General features: G+C 42.5%; 1 protein-coding gene across 6 annotated transcripts in view; it reads right to left on the bottom strand.

The window, feature by feature from the left end:
- AGPAT4 (1-acylglycerol-3-phosphate O-acyltransferase 4) overlaps window positions 1-13135 on the bottom strand; it is an 84477-nt gene that overhangs the window by 55537 nt on the left and 15805 nt on the right. The gene's annotated exons all lie outside the window — the stretch shown is intronic.

The raw sequence follows: 13135 nt of genomic DNA, 5'->3' as shown, positions 1-13135 counted from the left end.
ACTAAAGAGGTACATCAGCTATTTTCCCTGTGCATCTTCCTCCTTTGTTATGAGCACAATAAGCAACACATGTTCAAACAATAAAACTTTAATTGATACATTTTTGTGGGTAGGACAACTCATTGATAAAAATTCAGCTGAGATAGGTTTGCATTCAATTTCTGAAAATACAACCCAATCCAGCCAATGAAAGCACTTCTCTGAATACTGCAAGGTTAACATTCCCCTCCCAACTTTTGCCTTTGTACAAAGAATAGCATTACAAAACTCTTATCACATAGGCCTTACAGATAAATGGTTTGAGTTTGAAGGAAGTAACAGATCTTTAGTTCTCTATAGCTAGTTTGCCAATATAGAGTCCTCAGCAAACTACAGAGTATTAGCACATTGCACATCTTTAGATGAGACACCATGTGAGCTAGGGAAAAAGGCTGTAAAATGTCAGAGAACGGTACGAGTTTGTTTGCTTAAAGAAAAAAAATTTTAAATCCAATGAAAGACTCTCCACAGCATTCAAGGGTGGTACAGGAAAGGAGCTCCTTTACAGCAGCAAAGCTATATTAATGAGAGCCTCTGTCAAAAGCCTCACAGCTGCAGATCTCCCACACTTTCCCAGAAACCAAGGGTAAGCTTCTTTAGAAGTGATGGCGAGAAATTAAGTTTGTACAATCACTCTCTATATTTCCTCATAACACAAGCAGCAGATACATTCATTCATCCAAATCTTTCATTAGCAGTACATACTGATTCCTGGATTTTTTTAACAGAGCCATGTGAGTACCAATGAGCAGTAAGAAATTTATGTTAAATGGAAAAACCCTCACAGGTAAGCTCACTTGTTTTTTAACTTTCAAAGAAAACCCCACAGCCAGAGATGCAATATACTGGAGATTCAACTTAGAAACACAGTTAAGTGAATGGAAGAATAATCAGACTGAAGTGTACTTCCCATTTCTTTAACACCATGAGAGAAAGGAAATGTTAGTTATTGACACTCCAATGCAATTTGCTTGAGTACAGAAAAAGCACACAGATGTAAAATACTACTAAAAGTGGGCTAATAGAACAGCAAAACAATCTACCCACAAACAACTGCACTACAATCTCTTTTAACTCTGTGCCTTTGTGGTTCCTTCTTTTGTTTTGAACATTATTTCAGCAAGGACCAGAATGGCTCTGGCAGAAGGGTAACTGCCTCCCCAAAACCAAGCAGATGAAAAAATTGGTTTTTTGCACACATTTCCATCTAGTTTCTTATCCAGAGTTAAAGGATTCCTACTTCTGAACACAGTGTTGGAAGAAATATGTTTAAACACAGACTATGCCAAGATGGATGTAAGAAATTCAGCAACGTACATTTAGATCGATCAACGAGACCCTGCTACCTTGCAACAGTCTCCAAATGCGAGAAAACAACATAACCCTCAAGCAAGAAGCCTTAACCTGAATGTTGCAAACAAGTCACAGGAAATAACCACCTAGCCATAGAGGAGTACCAAGTACGTGCCCTCAAAAACTCTTTCATCTCATGTGTCACATTGCAAGACCTCAAGTACCTGCTGAAAGGAAATACTGCTTCCTACCAGTTTGGAAATACTCCTGCAAAAAGCTAGTTAGACACTGGATACTTTCACTGGACCAGGTGCTGAAATCCACTCAAAGACTCGTGGTCAATGGCTCAATGTCCAAGTAGAGACCAGTGACAAGTGGCATTTCTCGGGGACCAGTACTGGGACCGGTGCTGTTTAACATCTTTGTCGGCAACATGGTCAGTGGCATCGAGTGCACCCTTGATAGAGGGGATTGTAAGAAATGTGAAACTATAAAAAAGCCTTAATATTTTCTAGTTTTTAGTAGTCTTTAGTACTGTAACTTCTATTTCTGCATGCACAGTGATCTAACGATGTAACTGTTACACTAATCCCTGTTTTCTCATTAATGAATGTAGTGGAAGGACATGGGCACAAGCTACCACTTAGTCATTAGACAAAACAATTAAGTGAAACAAAAGTGGTCTTGGTTCTCAGGAAATAATTGGGATAATTGTGGGATAAAAGAGACTCCTAAATAATTCTACTCCAGACACCTCACCCTTGGGAGGGCAAATGCGCCAAGCTACAGAGATAAGGAGGCACCAAGAGACCAACAAGCCTAGAGCCAAACAACCTGAAGGACGTGATATACGTGATCCTAGAACTGAGTTTGTGCAGAAACAAATGTCAATCAGTGAACAGCGTGATGAAGAGGATGGGCCTTCATCTTGGGACCTCCGAAGACCACCCAAAGATGCTAACAGACATGCATGAAAGATATTTACATATGCTAATTAGTTATTAGAAATATAATGAATATTCACATGTGTGATTGTATTTAACCTGAAGCAACAGGGCGTCTCGCGAGCACGTTTGGAGGAGAAATCCCCCGTGTGCCCGGCGCCTCAATAAAGAATACCTGCTTAACAGTATACATTGTACTGTTAGGTTTTTCCTACCAGATCTTTGAATCACCCTCAGCAAGTTTGCCGACAACACCAAGCTGTGCAGTGCGGTCAACACACTAGAGGGAAGGGATGTCATCCAGAGGGACCTTGACAGGCTTGAGAGGTGGGCCTGAACCTCATGAAGTTCAACAAGGACACTTGCAAGGTCCTGTACATGGGTCAGAGCAATCCCAAGCACAAATATATGCTGGGAGGACAATGGATTGAGGGCAGCCCTGAGAAGGACTTGGGGGTAATGGTTGACGAGAAGTTCAACATGACCTGGAAGTGTGTGCTTGCAGCCCAGAAGGCCAACCGTATCCTGGGCTGCATCAAGAGAAGCACGTCCAACAGGTCAAGGGAGGTGATTCTGCCCCTCTACTCAGCTCTTGTGAGAGCTCACCCAGAGTCCTGCATCCAGCTCTGGAGCCCTCAGCACAGGAAAGACATCGACCTGTTGGAGTCGGTCCGGAGGAGGCCACAAAAATGATCAGAGGGCTGGAGCACCTCCCCTGTGGGGAACGGCTGAGAGCTGGGGCTGTTCAGCCTGGAGAAGAGAAGGCTGTGGGGAGACCTTATAGCAGTTTTCCAGTACTTGAAGGGAGCCTACAAGAAAGCTGGAGAGGGAATTTTTACAAGGAAGTGTAGTGATAGGACAATGGGTAATGGCTTTAAACTGAAAAAGGGTAGATTTAGATTAGACAGAAGAAAGAAATTCTTCACTACGAGGGTGGTGAGGCACTGGTACAGGTTGCTCAGAGAAGCTGTGGCTGCCCCCTCCCTGGCAGTGTTGAAGGCCAGGCTGGATGGGGCTTTGAGCAATCTGGTCCAGTGGAAGGTGTCTCTGTCAATGGCAGGGGGGGTTGGAACTAGATGAGCTTTAAGGTCCCTTCCAACCCAAACCTATGATTCTACAATCCTCATTGCAAGGACGAGCCCAAAAACCTGCCCCACAACAACCTGCTGCTACATGACTTTCATGCCATTTAGAAGAGGGAGAATCACCCAGGCATACACTTTCAGTGGTGCACTTGGCTCAAAAGGGAGAAGGGGGGTAGAAGATATAGCCAACCAATAGCAAATGAGACAAGACACACTGTACCTCACTTCAATGTTACACCAGTAGATCTATTCACTGATCAAACACAGGAAAATTCAAAATTCCCCAAGTAGTCCTGCCTGTGGAGGTTGTGTTCTTCCCCAGGCACGGCTGGATTACTGCTAGTTTCTATTTGCTTGTAACTAGTGATGGTGATCAATGAGCTACTCTCTATACCTTTGCAGGAAGGCTACATAAGCTCTAGAGGCTATCCTTCAGATTTAGTACCATTTTAGCAATTAAAATCAGCCCTATAGCTAAAATTGAGTTTCTACAAATATGCAATGTCTCTTAAGAAGAATTTCATCCTATGATTGTGATATTCACCCTTGATGAATAAACAACTGTAGTACCAAATTTGTACAAACATGAACGTTTTCACTTTTTGTGCTATGACTTGGATCATTAGATATCATGTTCCTGTGTTACGTCATGTCAAATGGAAGTACTTTCATACCAACAACTCCAGATTTACCCCAGTTCAGGAATCTAGAAAGCTTGCTGGACAGATCTAATGTTTAACAAGAGGTGCTAGAAACTTTGTGATGTAAGATGCCAGACGCCAAACAGAATGATGTGGTTCACCTTCTATTGCTTCCCTGCCATCCCCCTCACCAGTCTACAGACTACTACCATCATCCTTCTTCAGATCAAGAATCTGAGACCAAAAAAAAAAGGAAAATGAAGACAAGCAGCCTCCACAAAGGCTCCAGCACCAGCAAAATAATATCAGTGAACAGGATGAAGATGTTCTTTTCACTAAAGACCAGACTAAATGCCTCCCTAGCTCTTCACCAGTCTTGGCTAGAAAGCATCAGCATCAAAAGTTTTTTTCACTTCCATTTTCCCAGAAAGCAGTCCCTTACTCTTAAACTAAGAGCTGGTCATAACAGACCATATTCCTTCTAGATTGAATTAGGAACTCTGCTAAAGGTCATGCACAGATGCCATTCAACCACACCTTCATGAAAAGAACAGCACTATGCTCACACAGCATGCCTGCAAGCAGCATATAATCTTGGCTGATCCACTAAAGCGCACTGTCAGTATGTGAACCACTACAGAAACTGGGTAACAATGCATGCAAGTGGCATAAAATGAGAGGGAATGAAACATTATTAGTTGATACAGCAAGTTAATGGTAATAGGGAAAATATGGAGGCATTTGCTACACACTTCAGAGGACTTATTCATAATGATGAATATAATTCTGCCAACACAATCTGGAAAAAGGGGAGTTCAAGCTGTGATGGATGCAGAGCACAAACACGTAATCTTACTGTACCAGCAAAATAAAGGAGAATCTGCTGCAGGGATTGGCTCCTTCAGTCTTTCCAAATTGAAGTAGAGAAGTTCAAGGTTTGGTCTCAGTGGGGAGCTGTACAGATAACCAGCAGCATTGCCACAAGTACAGAACAGGTATAGGAGAGTATTAGGAAGCAGGATGGAGGCAGGCGTTAAAGAATTAGAGTAGATGACATTTCAGAGTAGATGACTGCTACTCTAACAAAACATCTACATTGTCAAATCAAAGGAAACTAGTATGTTGAGGGCAAAACTCGTTTCAGCGATGTAGAGATCTACCTGGACCCTTTGGAAGGCTTCAAAGACGAAATCAACCGTAAGAGCAAATACAACCTGACAAAAGGAAACTGTGTATGCTTATATGTGGTCATGCACACACAGGCTTGGGGGACAGTAATTCAGACAACTCAGCAGTAGGATACTGGGGCACATTCCATCATATGACAAGAGAATACTCAGCAACAAAACATTTCAAAATTACATCCACAAACAAAAATGGTGTTATCTCCCCACTACCCCTAAAATGGACCCTGACTGATTTTATGAATGGCATTCTACAGCCTACCACTTGAAGAGTCAAGAGGTTCATATTTCAGTATTATGACGTACACCCCTAAGTCTACTACTTTCTGTCCCCCTGCACCTAGAAGAAGACTCAGACCCCAGAATGAAGCAAGCAAGAGCTGGAAAAACACAGCAATACAGGCTGCAGTGTACTTCATAGCTTGAAACATTTAATCTACTGATCTCTCAGCATTATTTTGTGAACTAATAATGATACACTCTGTTTACCAACAGACATGTTTTCAGGAAAGGCACAATCCAGAGAGTTCTTTGCAAGACTGCTGACTACTATTAGGTTTTGGGCAAACAAAGACAAAACCTTGAAGTCATAAAATTTGGATACACAGACTGTTTAAAATTTGAGCATAGTTTCGCCTCATATTAATGGATTCTTTTTTAAACAATAAAAGCCAGTCTAGCTTTAGAAGCTAACAATATACAGCTACAGAGTTCATAATTTGTCATATACTATTTTTATATCAGGGGAATATCTCCTGCTGCCCTTACTTTGATGGCTTCAGTAAATCAGATACTACTTTCTCAGATACTATTGTCCTTGCTAGCAACAAACGGTGAGATCACTCCTGCCACTATGCTCATGTTTCACTAGATCTTTTTTTAGGATGCAATGCTAAGTATGTTACTACATTACTTACAAGGAAGGGAAGACAAAGCAAGCTAGGAAATTAAACATTATCGTATGATGACATATATATACACACACTTCTCTGCTCCAAGCATCTTTTATATTTATATTATGAATCTGTCACACACAATACACCCCTATGAATTTAATTTTTGAAAGCAAAAGAAACCAAAGATTCAGTGATATTCCTCAATCTAACAAAAGTAGATTTTAGAGAAAGTTAATTATCTACCTTACTGTACACAGCTCAATGATCAACGCCAACAATTAGAACTTACAAGGATGTCAGCCCCCCAGTCTGACATGTAAACCCCTACTTCAGATTTGCAGGGAACGTGGGAAGAAACCTAACACAGAAAAGAGGTATGGCAACAGTTTGTCTAGAGATACCCAAGGTAGCCCAAGTGCTGAGATTAAAATAGCCACAGCAGCACGGAACTCAATGCAGGCTGCAACAAACACCCCACTGCCCGGGTAGGAACTTGGGCACCTGCCTACTCAGATCTCCATGATACGGTAACTATCCTGCCCCCAGTAACAGAGTATATCTAGATGAAAACTACCATGGGCATTTCCGTAGTACACTATTTCTACAGTCATCCTCATGGCGTGGCTTGAGGGAAAACAAGAAGGCTAAGGTGATGGTTTAGCTCTCCAAAGGTTGCATGACTATCAAATCTGGCATCCAATTTTGCCTCATTATTTTTTGCAAACTTTCCATAGTCTTTACCAGTAGCTTCGTACGGATGTGAATCAAGATAACAAAGGCTCATATGGACAAGCAGCACTTGAGAAAATGTAATTTTCACAGAATCATGGAATGTTTTGGGTTGGAAGGGACCTTTAAAGGTCATCTAGTCCAACCCCTCTGCAGTGAGCAGGGACATCTTCAACTGGATCAGGTTGCTCAGAGCCCCATTCAACCTGGCCTTGAATGTTTCTAGCGATGGGGCCTCCACTACCTCTCTGGGCAACCTGTGCCAGTGTTTCACCACCCACACTGTAAAAAAATTCTTCCTCATATCTAGTCTAAATCTACCCTCCCTTAGTTTAAAACCATTACTCCTTGTCCTGTCACAACAGGCCCTGCTAAAAAGATTTTCCCCACCTTTCCTATAAGACCCCTTTAAGTACAAGAAGGCCACAATAAAGCAGTGGGGCAGAATCACCTCCCTCGACCCGCTGGCCACGCTTCTCTTGATGCAGCCCAGGATACAGTTGGCCGCCTGGGCTGCCAGCGCACATTGCTGGCTCGTGTCCAGCTTTTCACCCACCAGTACCCCCAAGTCCTTCTCGGCAGGGCTGCTCTCAATCCCTTCATCCCCCAGCCTGTATTGATAGCGGGGGTTGCCCCATCCCAGACGCAGGACCTTGCACTTGGCCTTGTTGAACCTCACGAGGTTCACACAGACCCACTTCTCAAGCTTGTCCAGGTCCCTCTGGATGGCATCCCGTCCTTCTGGCATGTCAACTGCACCATTCAGCTTGGTGTCATCTGCAGACTTGCTGAGGGTGCACTCCATCTCGCTAAGTCTTTGTCCCAGTGCGGACCCCTGAGGGACACCACTTGTCACTGGCGTCCATTTGGACATCAAGTCGTTGACCACTACCCTATGGCTGCGACATTCCAACCAATTCCTTATCCACCAAACAGTTCACCCATCAAATCCATATCTTTCCAATTTAGAGAGAAGGATGTTGTGGGGGACCATGTCAAAGGCTTTACAGAAGTCCAGATAGATCATTTTGAACACATTACTCAAAACAACTCTGCAAACAAGCTAAGAAAGCAGTCCTAAGTGCTATGAAAGCTCCTTTCTAGATCTACGTTGATGAGCTTAACTCTGTTTGCTTTATAAGTAAAACACTACAGGACTATATTAAGGACACTGTGGCATACTTTGAACAACAGCAGACTGTTTCCTCTGCTGTGTAAGACAGCAGCAGAGGGAAGTGCAGGAAGAAGAAAGCCCTGACTCTCTGTGGCCCTCTTGCTTCTCACTTACTCGACTGCACCAGAGAAGAGAATTCTCTTTCCCCCAACAACACCTTGGTATGAGCAGCAAGCAAAATAGCCAAGGGCTCCTCTGAACTCCAAGTGAGCAGCGGGTTACATGCAGGGAAACAAAATAATCCTGAGGATTAACATGGCACCTACTACCATAGAGCCGTATTTGGAAGCCCAGTTCTCACATTGCAAAGCCTATAGTTGCACATGGAAGCAATTAGCTTTACTGTCTTGTAAGAGCCAGCCATGATAGCGAACTTCAAGCAGTTTTCAGTTTCCTCTGGTTTTGTTTCTAGAAGGCTCCGTCATAACAAGAATAGGTTTCCATCTTGGTTTTGCTGCAGTCAATGAGCAGGCATCAGGGTGCTTCTTTCCATGCAAAGAAGGGCCTTCGCCTCAGAGGGATTTACAAACTGCAGCCCACATAATGTAACTCTACCCAGAGGCGTAATAATGCCCCTTTCATAGTACAAGAATAGGTATTAGTACTGCTATAATTTATTTATGAAGGCAGATTAGAAGCCAAGTCAACTGCTTTTAAAGCCCTTGGGCATCTGTCCACACACTGTGCCATTGTTGACAGATCTTTTGTTTATGCAAAGTTCACCTGGTGCAGCAAGTCAGCCGGAGGCCAGTTTGCCACTCACCCTGAGAGCACAAGGTGGATCTCAGCACAAGAAGCGAATTTCCCCCCAACTTAGTGGCAGCAAGAGGACAAGTTATCAACCACTGCTCCACGCACAGGGAAATAGCTTCTTGAGTAAATACACCCAGCACCACTAAAGAAGCCATTTGTCCTGTATGCGTATGTCCCATTCCCATAGACTCAGCATGTGTCAGAGTCCCAAACAGCCCGCAGGAGCCCAGCACACCCTGCTCATCCTGGGGTAGCACTGCAGCAGCCTACCAAACACAAACCAGTTCTGGAAGTGCAAACTGCTTTCCCACTGCCCAGCAAGCTACGGAGCCATGTGCACACATGGCACTAACACCCACGACAACCTGTTCCCCCTATGTGTTTGGCCAACTTTACAAGCTAGTGCAGAAAAGCCGTGCATACCCTTTGTGGTGGTTTGATGTCCTCACATGAGGGGGAGGGGGAAGATGTGTTCCCACTTCTTCCAATTCAGGCACAAAAACGACATCCATGAGAACTGTGATGTATTCCACACTAAGTGCTTCCTTCTTTGGCATACATCCTGGCTCTCAGTCTTTTAGAAAAAGAGACTGAGGACAAGATGTCCCTAAGTTATTTAAAAATAAAAACTAAGACTGATTTCTTGCCCAATCTCTGTTTTAATGCTACGTTCCAAGCACACTTATTTTAAAAATTTTTATTGTTACCACCTTGTCAAGGTTTGCAGTGTTCAGTTTCCTTGCTAAAGGTGCACTCTATGCTGTTCAGTATTAGGGAGAGTTTATCAGGGTTGTAATTTTACAAAACAGGGATTAACAGGCAGTTGAATCAGTCAGTGAACGTATATCTGGAGTCAGAAAATATCTTCTGAAAGTTAGAAGCCCAAAGGCTTTGGGTTTTTCTGTTTTGTTTTTATAAACTTAAAACACAACAGAGGATGCGTAACCCTTACTAGTCTTTCAGCTCATTTCAAGATCAACACAGACAAAAGCCTGTTCTTCTCAAGTTTAATGTCCACTCTCTGGAACTAACATTCTTCAGTGAAGGTTGAGACATACAGAGGAAGGAAGACTAGAACTAACCATTACCTTGTAGATATTTCTCAAATGGGATAATAGGATCAAACAGGAAGAGTTTAGTCATAGTAAAACATGAAAAGTATCTTGGAGATATAAAAGCAACCCAAACTGCAACCTGGCAAATGGCTAACACACCCTTTGGAGAGCAGGAGACTCAAGCTGAACAAGGCTTCCCATCTGCAATTAAAGAACATTTATCCAATTCAAATTTCATAAAAAGCCACAGCAGAAAAATTGGCAGTTTATCAGAAACCATTTTTTTTGCAAAAATGTGAGTAGAAAGTTCTCCCCAATGGTAATACATAATGAAGCAGGTCAGCACAGAAGCTAAACTCACCCTATGTGGCCAACCCAGGATTCATAATAGGTTTGAAGACAACAACTTCTCAACAACAATTATTGAAGGTAACTTGGTGTGTGCCATTACATCTGGTCTGCTCCATTAAAAGCAAGCTGTTGCTCTAGGTAATTATTTCCACTGTAAATTCAAACTGGAAATCAGGTTTCTACCTCTTCTCCAATTTGCACTGATGAAGGGAAGTTTGAAGTCTTTGGCTTCAGCTTGCTTGGTTATCAGCAGTTACGGTGAGAAGCTGCAGTGCTGTTGCCATACTCATAGTAGAGAAGTAGCAGCTTACACAGCTACATGACGTCAGCTACCACAGTTACTTCATACAGCCATTTCATGGTATGAAGCTGGTCTAGAGCACAAGTCTTCAGAGGAGCAGCAGAGGGGACTGGGGTTGTTCGGTCTGGGAGAAAGGAGGCTGAGGGGAGACCTTATTGATCTCTACAATTACCCAAAAGGAGGTTGTAGTGAGGCGGGGGTTGGTCTCTTCTCCCAAGTACGAAGTGACAGAACAAGAGGAAACGGCCTCACGTTGCACCAGAGGTGGTTTAGATTGTATATTAGCAAAACTTTCATCACCAAAAGGTTATCAAGCACTGGAACAGGCTACCCAGGGAAGTGGTTGAGTCACTGTCTCTGGAGGTATTTAAGAGATGTGTAGATATGGCACTTAGGGACATGGTTTAGTGGTGGACTTGACAGTGTTCAGTTTATGGTTGGCTTCAATGATCATAAGGCTCTTGTCCAACGTAAATTATTCTATGAATGCTTTCACTTTAGCTAGTCTAGCTTGATTCCTGTGAACAGATAAGCACCTCCAACTCAAGCTGGACAACTGAAGTGAGGACAGGTCTTTAATGACAAGAGCAGCTTAGCTTCCTCTATGCAGTATGACAGCAGACATTGCATGGGGAGAAGTGAGAATATTATGTTCCTATCTTAGAAAGCAGATAGGGAGAAAAGGGGTAGAAGAAAACTCCACCACTAACTGAAATACAGTAAAAATACTTTCCCAAAGAGCATAGTATCAAAGATGAAATGCTCCCCTGATTTTATGCAGTCATTTACCTCTACCTTTGACAAATGGAAACTGAATGAACTGGTAAAATTTAAAGGCAGCTGCTGCTTTCATTCCATTCTAAAGTTAAACCACGCCCACTCTATTTCACTCTTTAGTTGACTTAGTGACTCAGGCTGTAGCAGCCACTCAAAGCAACATGATGATGCTTGTCACCACTGCAAAGCACATGCCTGCCTCTATGTTTTCCAAGGCTAAGCTTCATCGCCTCAAACTGTAGGCTGTTTCCAAGACTTTCATCAGACCCAGTTTAAGTTATCTACTAGTCAACACACCAACGGCCCCCAAAAGACATTATCTTACACATATGCTACTACAAAAACACATTTGTCTTGATTAATTGGTCTACTGGATTCTTCAGGTCTTCCAAATACTTTTTGTAATTAACTATTATTTTCTCCTTTTCAAATATCACTCACATAAGGGTGACTCTCATCAAATGCCAGCTTGCTGTGTTGTAAAGCTAAAATAACGGTCTTTAACCTAGTTTGTTCTGAGCATGATTAGGCACATGTCTCACAAAATAACCTTTCCCAGTGGCATGAACACTGAAGTCTAGATCAACAACACTGAGTATAAAACCATCTGCCCAGCCAAGGACAAGCATGCAGTATTGCTCACTCTTACACGCCGACCAACACCCGGTACAGATGAAACTAGATTGAGGGCAGCTAAAGGATTCAGTCTGGAGACTCTAGGGTATCTGATGTTTCTGCACTGAGTAGCCATGAGGAAGAACAGGGCAGAAGGTACCACATGAAAAATAATAATAATATACCTGTATATAGCCGTACAGTATTTTCTATATTCCATGGCTTCAAACTTGTAATAAGCTACCAGGCAAAAGGCAAAAACCTGGCCATACTCATGCCACTGTTCATACATACAAATGAATACTATTTGCAAACTCACTACTTCAGGGACACACACACAGACAGCAAAAATTAACGCTGTTAGCAGGAACATCCTCTCTTTATTACAGAAATAATAGAACAGCACCTCTGATTTGTTTGGGCCCATACATGCTGAATTAGCTTTGAAATTCAAGTCAAAAGTATGTTTCAAAAAAATGGTTTGAATAGTTGCACATCAGAGACGCTGATGAGAGATAAATAATCCCTAGTGGCCTCCAACTGAAGGAATGTGAAAGGTTTCTCCCTCAAGCAGTTCATTATGAATACTAACGATGCTTTTCCTTTTCAGGTTCTTAGTAGCAGAACAGGTAACCTGAAGGAAACCATTTTGCTGCATTTCTGCAACACAATTCTTAAATACTGTGTTGGAGGGCTGTTTTCCACAATATGAAACCATCCATAACTCACTTGGCATTGACAGTGACATCACATTTGAATAATCTTTAGAGAGCCACAAAAGGCATGCACTTTGCAACAGTTTCATTTTTAAAAAGTATTTCTGAGTTTCAGAAAGGCCCAGGGAAATCCCTCTGGAAGGTGGACACATTGAACAGCACACTCCCAGCTACTGAACACAGGCACACTACCATATTTTTAACAGCTTCTGAGGAGAATGCTCTCTGCTGTAAGTTGAGACCGATTATGTGGAAGTCAGAAGTTGCACTACAATAAATCAGCACCGAAACTGCAGTCATAGCTCTTTAAAAACAAATATATAAACAGACTGACAATATCAAGAAAACTACACATGCTCTGATAAGCCACTGTTGACAGGTGGAGATTCTACCCAACCTCTTACTAACAAAGAGGAAATTAATGGATACAGGTCTCACTCATTCCCCTGGAATTACCTCTTGTAGTCAAGTCTCAGTGAATTGTCACGTCTCCCAGCAGTTACAAGGGTCTGGGCCTTTCTACAAGTAATACCCTGAACTTAGGCTCCCATCTCCCCCAGAAAATAAACATAATTGCAACTC

The sequence above is a fragment of the Opisthocomus hoazin genome, chromosome 2, assembly GCF_030867145.1.
Source record: "Opisthocomus hoazin isolate bOpiHoa1 chromosome 2, bOpiHoa1.hap1, whole genome shotgun sequence".
Lineage (NCBI taxonomy): Eukaryota > Metazoa > Chordata > Aves > Opisthocomiformes > Opisthocomidae > Opisthocomus > Opisthocomus hoazin.
The sequence above is the reverse complement of the archived record's forward strand: the minus strand, read 5'-3'. Positions and strand labels throughout refer to the sequence as shown.